The sequence below is a fragment of the Rhinolophus sinicus genome, linkage group LG03, assembly GCF_036562045.2.
Source record: "Rhinolophus sinicus isolate RSC01 linkage group LG03, ASM3656204v1, whole genome shotgun sequence".
Lineage (NCBI taxonomy): Eukaryota > Metazoa > Chordata > Mammalia > Chiroptera > Rhinolophidae > Rhinolophus > Rhinolophus sinicus.
Window position 1 is genome coordinate 79,983,150 of NC_133753.1, and position 12,853 is coordinate 79,996,002.

The 12,853-nt window shown below is 36.7% G+C and overlaps 1 protein-coding gene across 8 annotated transcripts in view; it reads left to right on the forward strand.

The window, feature by feature from the left end:
• The window catches only part of AKAP6 (A-kinase anchoring protein 6), a 461,784-nt gene extending 452,313 nt beyond the window's left edge, over positions 1–9,471 (forward strand). For all 8 annotated transcript variants that reach the window (XM_019754535.2, XM_019754539.2, XM_074328129.1 and 5 more), the window contains one exon: positions 4,052–9,471. The gene's annotated coding sequence lies outside the window, so the exon portion shown is untranslated. The remainder of the gene's footprint in view (positions 1–4,051) is intronic.
• Positions 9,472–12,853: the final 3,382 nt, after the last annotated feature.

Below are 12,853 nucleotides of genomic sequence, written 5' to 3' on the forward strand. Positions count from 1 at the left end.
TTTCTGTTTCAGACTCTATTTACAATTGGCTGCAAGTGAGAACAAAAGTAGGAAGGAGAGAAATGTATTTTCTGTGAAACATGTCCGTCCTATTATCACATTCTCCATCAGTATGCAATAAAACTGACCATTAAGGGAGAGTAACTGTGATTCCACAAGCTGCTTCCAAGCAAGTTCTATGAGCGCCAGTTGTAGTGCAGGCTCTGCCAACCCCGCAGAAGGGCTGGTAGAGCCTGACTGATTTTTGTTCTCTGAAAGGGGATAAAGGCTTGAAAGCAACACCACTCTGAGCATGACATCATGTGACTGTGACCCTCAAGTCACTAGTCATGCTGATCCGGAGCTTGAGAAGCCCTGGCACTGGAGAAACCTCCAGGACTCACTCCTCCCTTTTGAATACTGAGGATTTCTTCTCTCCCTGACGTAGACATAGAATTGAAATGGAATGTAAATGATAAGCAGCTCCATCTTTAGACTCGGGGAGGTGAATGTGCTGATGGATCTGTGTAACCCTTGCGTTTTACAGGCAGGGACCGTGTAAAACTCTCAGCCGTCTGCCAGCCAGTCAGCACTATTTTGTTGAGCCCCCACAATGCAATGCTTGGCCTTATCCCAGGCAAGGGGAGAAGCAGCCAGATTTTACTTCTGCAGAACTCACATCGCCCCCAAGTGACTCATTATCAGCCTAGGACCATTTAAATAGCCATAGTTACTGGTCTTCCGTTTTTTCAGTAGCATGTATGCAAAACACCTGGATGTGTAAATTTTTCACCAGTCCTTAGGATGTATACCTGGGTATAAAGATTTACATATTGTTAAAATGCTACCAACCAGGACAAGTTATTTAATCTCAGAATGCTGACATGACTTCAGTGTTAAATGTCAGGAATACGTAGTAAAATTGTTTGGTAAATATGAGGTTTCAGGTCTATAAAACTTAATTGCTGTCATTGTGGTTCCTACAAGATTCAAAAGAGCTAAAGAAAAAGCTCTATTTTTTTAACCCATTTGAAGATCATCAGTTGGAGTGCTCTTTTTATCAGGATAATAAAATTCATCAAATTCAACTTGCTGGGGTTTTTTTTTTCAGAAATAAATTCTCAGGTAATGAAATTATTATGTTATCCAGAAGAGCTATAACTTAGAATAACAATACAGCCTGCAACAATAACAATTATTTTTGTCAAAAAAATTTTTAAAGGTTTTTCATTTACTGTGTTCTAATTAAAAACCCAACTGAAACTGTTTGAGAAGTTTAAACATTACCTAACACAGTGTGTGTGTTTGCACTGATTTCCAGGCACACTGCTTGCTGTGCTTCTCGCTCTTTTCATTTATGTGTCATGTTTCTACAAAAATAGAGAGGTCAGTTACAGCAAATCACATCAAAGGTAAGGCAACTGCATAGATCCAGACACTTCTGCCTAATTTGGAGGAAGCACATAATGTATGTCTGGAGTGCCTCCGAGGACCTGCCTACGAGATGTACTTTGCACTAATCTTTTTGCTGTATTCTGACAGTTAGTTCTTCATAATCCTCATCGTAAGCCTCTGCTCTTTGGTGAATGATTTAACCCTAAATTTCATGCAGGAGAAATCCTGTGGTATAAAAATTTAACTCACCACATGCAGCCAGTGTGTACTTTTTATTTGTTCCCTTTTGGTTTGCTCTGGTTTTCAGCTTTGTTTTACAGTGTGTGGGGGGTGGGGGTGGGGGGGCTGTATTTACTTAGGATGCCTATTATTTCCTTTGGAACTTTTTAGCTCCATTGCTTTTCCTACTTTACTGATCTGCAAATGTGATAGTTGGTGGCCCGTAGAGTTTAGGTTTTAGGCATTTACTTGTATTTATACACGTTCAAGCATACACATACACAATAAAAAGTGCTGCTGCTCAGTTTTTAGAAACTGAGAAAGCTGTAAGAGCAAACATTTCTCATGTACACACCACACATTTTCATTCTATTAATTAGATTGCCACTAAGTGTTTAATATGACCCAAAGCTGGCCAAGTAGGCTTAAGAAACTACTCCTGGGGATACTGTATTCATTTTTACTAAATAATACAAGTGTAATATTATCAAAGTTACCTTTAAAATCACTTCAATAAATCAAGGTTCTGGTGGATGTGAAGTGTTTGGTTTTTTTTTTTTGTTTTTTTTAAATTACCGAGCACTTCTGAATAGCGATACCAAGCTAAATAATGAAGATTTTGTTGGGCATCACACACTCACACACACCACTCCCCCACCCCACCCCAGATCTATGTTTCAGGCAATGTGGCCTGCCCCTTTCCAAGTGGACCAAGTTGAAAGAGTTGATTATCCAGCGAGAATTTAAATACCAGCATTTAGTCAGACCAGATTTGCCTCACCTAAGGATTCCCTGCTCAGTGGCCAGATTACAAATGAGTCATGTTCTGAGCATTTGAACAATGCTCTTTCTTGAGTTGCTGCATTATTTTACTATTCCAAACTTCATCCCATCTGTTCCTGTCTCTCTTCCCAGCTTCCTGTGGCTCCAGCCAAACCATATTAGCTAAAGACTTTCTGGCTCTTAAACAGGTTGCAAGTATAGCGAGAAAGAGAGCAAGACCGACAGAATGAGAATGTGTAGTTCTAACGGGAGAATAAAGCAACCTGACATCAGACTTCCGAACTCGGCTTAAGCCCTGGCACACAAAAGGCCGCTTTATTTGAGAGCTGGTCAGAGCACCTAAAGTAATTGCGTTGCCTTAACCTGGAATTGAGTTGTTGCTCACATTCAGCAGGTTGCTTTTAGCCTCTTAGAGATAGGCAGAACCAATTGAGTTTGGAACAAATTTGTGTCTGAGCCATCTGAGGTACAGAAATAATTGACTCATTCTCATTTGCACAACGCTGTCCGTACCTTAAATGAAATGCATTTATATTTGACATGGGAACCCCAGTTATACCCTTTTATAGGCAGGGGGCTGCAACAGTTGAAAGTCTCACAATGTTATGAATACGAGTTCTGACAATTAATTTCGCGAACTCGCTGAGACGACGTTTCTAACCTTTTTTGATATCAGAGGGGTTATTCATTATGAATTTGTACCAACTGGACAAACAGGTAGCCAAGTTTACTATTTGGAAGTGCTGAAAAGGCTGCATGAAAAAGTTAGATGACCTGAACTTTTTGCCAACAGGTCATGGCTCTTGCATCACGACAATGCACCAGCTCACACAGCACTGTCTGTGAGGGAGTTTTCATCCAGTAAACAAATAACTGTTTGAACACCCTCCCTACTCACCTGATCTGGCCCCCAATGACTTCTTTCCTTACCCAAAGATAAAGGAAATATTGAAAGGAAGACATTTTAATGACATTCAGGACATTAAGGGTTAATACGATGACAGCTCTGATGGCCATTCCAGAAAAAGAGTTCCAAAATTGCTTTGAAGGGTGGACTAGGCACTGGTGTCAGTGCATAGCTTCCCAAGGGGAGTATTTCGAAGGTGACCATAGTGATATTCAGCAATGAGGTATGTAGCACTGTTTCTAGAATGAGTTCACGAACTTCATTGTCAGACCGCGTATGTCACCACTATATAATAGTGGAATTGTTCAATTCCATGGTCACACATACAGTTGTTGCAGGAAGGATTAAACCTGAGAGCCTAGGTTCTCTAGCTGGGAATCACTTATTGATACTTTGCTGCATCACTTGGCAGCCTCACATTTTCATAGTGATTTGAGGCTATCTTGAGTGTTTGAAACTGAGTCCACAAGCAAAAGAATAGACGAGATCCAGGGGAAAAGTCAAATGATTATTTTTCTTGTTTTCTTTAAAACCTTGTCTTCTTTTTTAATCAATGTATTTTTCACATTGATTGATTCTGAAATTTTTTGTCCATAATGTGAAACTTGGGCTATTAAAATCACTTTATATTTTATGTATTGTTTTATTTCAGAATATTAGCTGGTAGTCCCAAAATGGTAGCCTTCAATGGTTCCTCAAAGGTCTGGGTTTTGCCAATGAAACAGACATTTCTGAAACCTTTTCTTGTACCTTTTTTGTTTCTTGTAGGTACGCCTGGCTGCAACTCTGGGGTGGCCTCATACTCCCACCCTGGGCTGGTCTCTGCTCCATCACGTCACTGCCGTTTGTTACACTGAACTCTCCCAAGACGACCCTTGCTTCCGATTGCAGTTTGTCCATATAAGCCTTGTGATCTGGATGTGTGCACTGGTTCTCTTGAGGTGACTGTCTCTGAAGCTGCTTGTTCTCCCATGGGTTCCTGTCCCAAGCTACCTCTACCAGCCCCGCCTCTCCAGCAAGACTGTTCTGTTTGCCTCCTCCCCTCCCCATCTGCTCTTTAAAGTTCTGCAGCTCACCAAATTGATGGTCCATTAAATTCACCTGTGTGGAATGAACCCCTGCCAGTATTTGACCAATTTCATGTTCAATCTGAATTTTTTTTTTTTTTTGTAATGGTAGGATGCCTATGTTTATTGAAATAGAATTTTACCTAAAAGGCCAACATTTGATTTGATTGCAGCATAGAGAAGAAACACTGGTCCTTCTTTCAAAATTAAGCAACTTTTAAAAGCGCCATTTTATTTCTTTTATTTAAAAAATAATAATCTATGCAGCACTTCAAGAAACAACTGTATGGTGTTGTATATTATAAACTGGTGACATTGTACTATTAAATTATGTACAACATTTTTGTTTTTTATGCTTCTTGAGGTGGTAATGAGAAAAAGTTTTTTTAAAAAAGTGTGCCTTGCTGTATTTCTTATACCATTTATTAAAAAGCTGCTTTCACGGTAAAATTAGGTTGGTTTGAAAGGAGGAAATAGCAAGGTTAAGATGTGTGAATAATTTCTGTATATATGTATAACCAAGTACAAACACTGATGTATAATGACAGTATGAAATGCTTTCATGTTTGTGATGTCTAGTGATGTGGAAAATATAAGCCTTAAATCCATTAGATCGCATGGTAATTAAAATTGGCATAATAAACATAGCTTATTAGGGGAAAAGGAAAATTAGTGATCTCTTCTACCTGTGTTCTTTACCAAATTATTGCATCTGGTTCTGGAAAATATATAAAATATAGCAGCTTCCACAATATTTATATTGCATCAGAGGCTTAAAATTACTTAAAGTAGGGTCTACACTTGAAGCCTTCACAATTTTCAAAATCTTTCTGATCACTATAAAGATCTTGGAACACAAATGATTAAATGCCAGTTCCCCTAAACCAGTAAAAATATATCCTTTTATTTTTTACATTTCTACATATCATTAATGGTTTAATGTTGGCTTTCAGGATACTTAGTACATCTTATATTGCTTTTATATAATTCTTTTGAATGTGTTTGATAGAAAGATGGTAGAAAAGTATAGAAAATTTGACTTTTATTTTCCTTTAGACTATAAATTTCACGTGTATTTATTTTGTGTAAAAGAAATTAGCTAAGAAATATTCCATTTGGTCTTTACTGCTCTCATTAAATGCATTTATTAATTTATGTTCTAACACCTACTAAAGTGCCTGACACGGTAGGTATTCAATAAAAATTTGTTGAAGTATTGAATTAGGTAATATTGATGACATTTATCTCTTCCTTTTGAGAGACCCACTCTAAAACATGTAAACAACTAGAAAAAGATACAATGCAATTAGAAAACCACACCATGTATAATCAATTGATATCAAATTTCAAAAAGAAATAATGTTATGGAGTCATATAGTCACAGAAATGACAATCATTCATCCAACTGACAGTTTATTAACACTTTTAATCTGTAAGGCATTCTTAGTTGCAGGGGATGCAATGATGAATGTACTCCCTCAGGAGGCTTACCTACATTACAAGGAAGTGAGCACACACATGAGATGCACTAGTTGTCCTGCAGGTAAGGGAGAGAGCAAAGTGATGAAAGAGGCAGAAAGACAGAAGCAGCAACGAGGGACAAGGAGGAAGAAACAGGCTAGATGAGAGCAGAAAGTGAGACATTAGACAATTAGTGAAGCTTATTGCAGGAGCATAGGAGAAAAGGTAAGTTGGGAGACTTAATGAAGGGCCTTCTAAATGGTTAAGTTGGAGCTTTTGTGTGTGACATGCTAGGTAGTAAGGAAATGTTGTACAGGCTTTGTTTTACACCTGATTTTATTTATCATTAGATCTTTATTAATAGTGCACCAAGAACATTTTAAAAATACTAGTCTATAATTCTACCATTCTAGTGGCTATTTGTATTTTCATGCCCCTTCTAATCTTTTCCATCCATATTTCTAAATTGATGAATCATTTTAGACTTTTGAATAGCAAGGGGTTTTAGGCAGACATCTAGTTGCAGTGTTCAAGATGATTACAGGGGGAAGAGATTAGAGATAAGGTCTTGTTAGGAGGCAGCTGTAGAAAATAAGCTAGGCTTGAGAGGATAACAGAAGATAACAGGGACAGTGGCCCAGGATGTAGAGAAAGAACAAATCCTAGTATCCTTGAAATACCTATGAGCATTCTGGATCTCTGTTAAGGTACGTTATCTTTTTATATACTGAGACAACCTACATTTTTCTTGAGTAGTAACTAATGCCAAGTTTACATCTCTTGGTAAAACATTCAAAGAACAACCAGATCGTGATACTGTTCTGTTTACCTGTGGTATGCTCATTGAAGACCTTCAGGTATTGAAAATATTTGCTTGTTAACAATCTACTTAGTATTAACACTGAATTTGTAGAATGACTTTCAGGTTTCTTGAACAAAGTTTATCCAGGTTGGAAGGGACGGAATAGCCTCAAATCTCTTGGTCTACGTAGGCGCTACCTCCCCAGTCACCCTTGAAAATGGTCACACCAGCTCAGTCTGCACACTTCCAGTGACAGTGGTTTATCATCTGTTAAGGCAAGCTGGCCCACTGTTGGGCATGTCTCTTTGTTAGAATGTTATTTCTTAGGTTGCTAAATTCTGCATAGGACCCCTCTCCCCCATCTTTAATTTTGCTCACTGGCCCTAATTCTTTCCTGATGAGCTGCTCAGAGGATTTCTACCCCTTCTTTCTTTGGTATCCCTGAAGATAATTGAGGCCAGTTATTCATCCTCTCCCAGCTGCTATGATTTTTGTTCTTTAATTCCTTCAACAGCCCTTCATATGTTCTCAGATCTATTTCAACCTGAGTGAATGTTAACAGACAGAATCCTTGAAATTTGGGGAGCTGTCTTCATCATCATATATGTAGAAAAGTATCTGAACATTTAAGTGGTAAGTTTTCTCTAAAAATATATTCAAGATATATGTTTATTCTATTATTGTAAATTTCAATAAATAAATAAATGAATACATAAATAAATAACTAAGAATCCATTACTTCCTTCAGTGGCCCAGTCCAGTGCCAGAGTCATCATGAATCTTTTCCTTACATCACATCCAAACCTTACCAAGGAGGGTCCCCCTCCATTTATTTATTCATTTTTCATTCAGTCATTCAACATTCATTCATTGAGTGGCTACTTGTGTGAGGCACTGTTTGGCCTTAGAGATACAAAGATAACTAAAACATGGTCTCTGCCTACAAAGGTTTACAGTTTTTCTTGTGAAAGTGCCTTTGACGTCCTTGAATAGATTGATTTCTCCAAATTAAATGATGACCCATTGATTTTGTTTCCTATCTAGTTTCTCTACATTTAAAAAAGCCTAGTGAGCAAAAATAGTATGCAGAACTATCTGGATCTGACTACTAGAAGAAGTGAAGTGTTTTTTGTATTTGAAAGTTTTAATTACAGAAAAAAATATATTTCGGATCTCTGGTCATTAATGAAATATGCATCTTACACAACAACAGAACAATCTAAATTTGAGGCTTTTGAGAAGCTGAGTTTGAAATGTTGTTGTGTTTGGTTCGTCCACCTTAGGTTTCACCCATGCTGTAATTCCTGGAAATAAATTAGATGAAAATAATAAAACAGACTGAAGTGATTTAGCTATTACTTACAAGTTAAATTATGTTCATTTCCAAATGAAATTGGTATTTTAGAATATTAATGAACACATTATTTTTCAAGCACTACAATTTTATATTTCAAAATTTTCTGACTTGAACCAACTAAAGTTACAACTGTGTCCTTTTTTCTATACAGTTTTCAATTTTTATTTTGAATAATTTCAGACCTATATAAAAGTTGAATGAGTAGTAAAATATTTGCATACTCATCAGTCAGATTCATTTGTTGTTACTATTTTACCACATTTGCTTCATCTGTCTCTGCACACACACACACACACACACACACACACACACTTTTGTGTGTGAATGAACCATTTTAAATTAAATTGCAAATCATAACACTTCATCTGTAAATGCTTCAGCATATGTCACTTAGGAAAAAGGGCGTTATTCTATAAGTCTATAGTTCCATCCTCACGCCCAAGAAATGTAACATCAGTATAATAATATCTGATACTCCACATTCAACTTTCTCCAAATACCCTAATTAAAGTATTCTCCAAATACCTTAATAATGTTTTTTTACAGTTGTTTTTGTTTTAATCCATGAACCAAACAAAGACCACACATTGTGTGGGGACAGAGCCAGGAGTGCAGTTTTCAGGCTCTCGGTCTCACGTGGAAAGGTGCTGGCTCAGGTAGTAGATGGCCATCAGCTGTGGCTAGTTGGCCGTCAGCTGTAACCAGTGAGCTATTGGCCACTAATATAACTGCTGTGGCTACACTAGCAGCAAATCGGGGCTAGCAAGAAGATGGTGGCTGAGCTAGCAAGCACAGATTGCAGTTAGCAGGGCAGATTGCAGCTAGCAAGTGAGATTGGTTCTCAGAGAGAAGTGGATGGCAGGTTGTGGATAGTTTGGCTCCTGCCTCCTGTGTCTCCAACCCAGCTGCCAGCAAGAATATAATGGTATGACTCCTCTATCTATGGCTCCATGGGTGTTCCTTTTTGGCCTCACCATATCCTGCGTTCTTGTGTGGGGAGCAGGAGCTGAGACCCCACATGACACCCTGCGTGACACATTGCTTTTAGGTTTTGTGTCTTTTCAGTCTTCAACAATTTCCCTGCACGTTTATTCTTTTTTTCTTTAGTTTTTCATAACTGACATTTCTGAAAGAGTGCAGGCCAGTTTTGTAGCATGCTCATAGTCTGGATGTGTCACAGTCTGGATGCTGTTTTCTCATTATTCAACTCAGGGTAAACTTTTTTGTCAAGTATAGTACATAGGTGATGTTGTGTTCAATAGTATCTCTTTAATGAAGAGTGAATGAGTCACTGACATTCTTGATATGTCTTGAAGTTCACAGCTTACTCCTATAGCTCATGCTTCATTAGTCTATGGAAGGGGTCAGCGAGCTACAGTTGCCTCTTTTTGTTTGGCTTCTGAGCTAAGAATGGCTGGAAAAAATCAAAGAATATTTCCTAACATGAAATTAGATAAAATTCAAATTTCCGTGTCCATGAATAAAGTTTTATTGGAACATAGCCACACCTCTTTGTTTACATATTGTCTATGGCTGCTTTTGCACTATTACTGCAGAATTAAGTAGTTCGGATGGAAACCATATGGCCTGCAAAGCCTAAAATATTTCTATTTGGCCCATTACAGTAGAAGTCTTCCCATCTCTAGTTTATGGTATTCTAAATGCTGACACCATTTTCTTAGAGGTAGATAGACTTCTATTTGCAAAATCAGTGTAACATATTAGGATCTGTAATAGTTATTTTTTGCTTTCTATATTTTGAGTTCTCAATTTCCATTTCATGTTAACCTTAGTAAAATAACATGTACTTTGTTTCATAAACTTGGATTGTTCCACATCCACAGTTGTTTTAAGGATTTAAATTTAGTTTATTTACTACAGCTTGGCTTTGATTGATTTAGAGGGTTAGTCAATTACAGACTAAGTCATTTGTTCAATCAAAACCATCAGGAAAATTGACACAGCTAAACTCACTTCAATTTACCAATAAACTGGAATCCTTTCTCTAAATGTTTTTCTAAAGCAATTAAAGGAAATTTAAATCCAGGCCAGAGTCAGTTTTTTCAAATGTAATTTTCAACCCAAACAAAGGTAAAACTTCTTGATCAAAGATTGTTTAAGATACATTTTTATTACCCAATTCCTGGTCTTAAATAATCTGAATTTACCAAGGAAATAGTATTTCTCACAGACCCTGCTGTGGCCATAAGTGGGCCCTGTTATTGAGTAGGGTATGTTCAAATGGTAGCAGTCCTTTGCTTTTTTCCACATTCACCTTTGACAGCACAGTCACCTCCCACTGCAATGCCGAGAGAGAGGACACTCAAGGATGACAGTTTGCCACTTTCTCCTTGAAAAGCAACTACATACCTTCCATGTAACAATGGCTTTTTAATATTAGACTTGTCATGTATTTATTTGTATTTCCAGAGTAAAATAACAAAATGATGAGTGCAAATCAGGCCCACAATATTAAGGCTTCTGTGCAAAGTCATTGTGCCAATGCCTTGAGACCAGTCTGCTCCTTGATTAACTGGCCCTCACCAAAGCAGACATCATGCAAAGATTATTTGCACCTATGTACTGAAATTACACCAGGGCCTGCATAAAGCAACTTTTCTCAGCAACACACACAACTTGGTGTTTTGCCAAGCATTCACAAGCAATTTCCAGGGAGGAAAGATTCTGCCTCCTCTCCCACTCGTGGAAGTGATCTTAAAGTGACTAAATGGAGTGATATTACTCTAAGGATAACTTTGAAGCCATTCTAATTTATACTTAGACAAAAAAAATTATTCCAAAATATTGGTACTTTATTATTGGTTACAAATGGCTTGTGACATCATGTTTAACAACCACTGATATTGAGGCTGTGCTCTCTTGATTGAATTGAAGTGCCCCAAAGCCTGGGAAACATCTTCCAAAGAACAAGAGAATCGATACCCCTGGGCATGGATGTACAGCCCCAGATGTTCCACAACCATGAAGAACTCGATCTTTCTGGTGAGTACATTCTCCCGAAAAATAGTAAATTCAAGGGAAGCAAATGTAAAATGCAAAAAAACTTGGCCTCAAATTTTCACTGGAGAAATGGTGATTTGGTCCTGGTAACTTTACCCCTTGTTAACTACAGAAGCATAAGATATGGGACATCAAGATTTTCCAGATGTATGCAAAACCTTTTGTGTCTCTACCACATAAGCTGCCATGTTCATCAAATTTGTAGACGGTGGCATTAGTCTTTCCCCCCTTCTTCATTTATTTTATGTGGGGAATTTTGACTAGGATCACCAGATGTAAAATTTGGTATTTTTTACCACATCATCAAGACCTATACTAATAGATTTATTAATTTAATTAAAATTAATAAATGCACAATTTAATTAGGAATGATACTGAAGTTATTAAAACCATTTCTTTGTCCTCACACTTAACCTGCCATTAAAAAAAAAATCCCAACTCCCTATAAACAAATGGACCATTACAGGCATAAAACATATTATTCAGCAAAATTTATTCAAAGACCAAAATGATTGAAGGTATTAGGAAAATAAAAATGCATAAGATACTCTTCAAACCCCAGTATTCCCTAACCACTGGTTTATAACAAATACTCTAAGGTTTATAGAATTAGTCAGGTTCTATTAGTTGATCAAGTTACTTACACTGTCAGCAATTCAAAACAAATAATTCCCTCTGTGTGCACATGTTTGCTTGCTTGCAAATGCTTCATTTATTTTAAGGTGTATTTCCATATACAAATACAGGTTGCTGAAATTTATCTTATTAAAATGGTGGGAAAAATCAAATCAGTCTTCATACTGGTGCTCTTATCCCAGCTGGTCTCAATGACTGATGATGCTTACAACAAGGTTTTGTAAAACGCAAACTCCTTAACTTTTCGGGAAACAATTCTTTCTTCACAGGGACACACTTTGCCTCTCTTCTAAATATTTTTTATCAGTGTTCTAAGTTCAGGATTATTCTCTTACCTATGATGTCTTTTCATGCAAACTATATGTAAAAGTATTTTTTAGAAAGTAAAATTACTAATTATTTATAGGTTAAGAGGCATTTTTATAGGAATGAAATAATATTTAATGAGTAATTAAAAAAAAAAAAGAAACAGACTGACTGATTCAGAGTGATTGAACACCAGAATATTCTTGTTCAACAAAGAGTCTGATTGTTTAAATCATCTGTGACTTAATGGCACCTCCAACATTTTTAAACAAAATTGAATCTTTGATAATGTAACATCACTATAATAATGACCAATTATTATTTAGTATAGTAAATGAATAAGTTATAGGATATCAAACTAAATCAGTAAACACACTTTGGGTATTATTTTTCAAATCAATCTAAATAATACTGAAATAAACCATTATCACTTGAGTGTTTTCTATATGCCAAGCACTGTGCTAAGCACATTACACACTCAATTTGATGTAATTCTTAGCAGACTCTATAAGGAAATTGAGGACTTAGAGAGGTAGGCTAGTTATTGTTTCCTTTTCATAAAAGCAGAGTATGCAGGAAAACAATATCTGTTTTCGAAACTCATTTTCTACGTAAATAAATAAGGAGTTACTTTATAGTGTCCACTTAACATCCGTTATCAGACATTGCCTGTCTGAACATATAATTCATGCCAAAACTGAAGAAAGGACTTTCATTTGAAAAAATATTTCTTATAAAAATTCTATAGGAAAAAAATGATAGCTAAATTAGCACTTGGAAAAGGCCAAAGAAAATTATATACTGTATATAATTATGCCTCATTATGACCTCTGCACATTTTCCAGAAAAGTTAGGCATTAAAAACACACACAACGGTAACACCTTAAAGGTCACAGCCTGATGAAAGAAAAACGCAATAG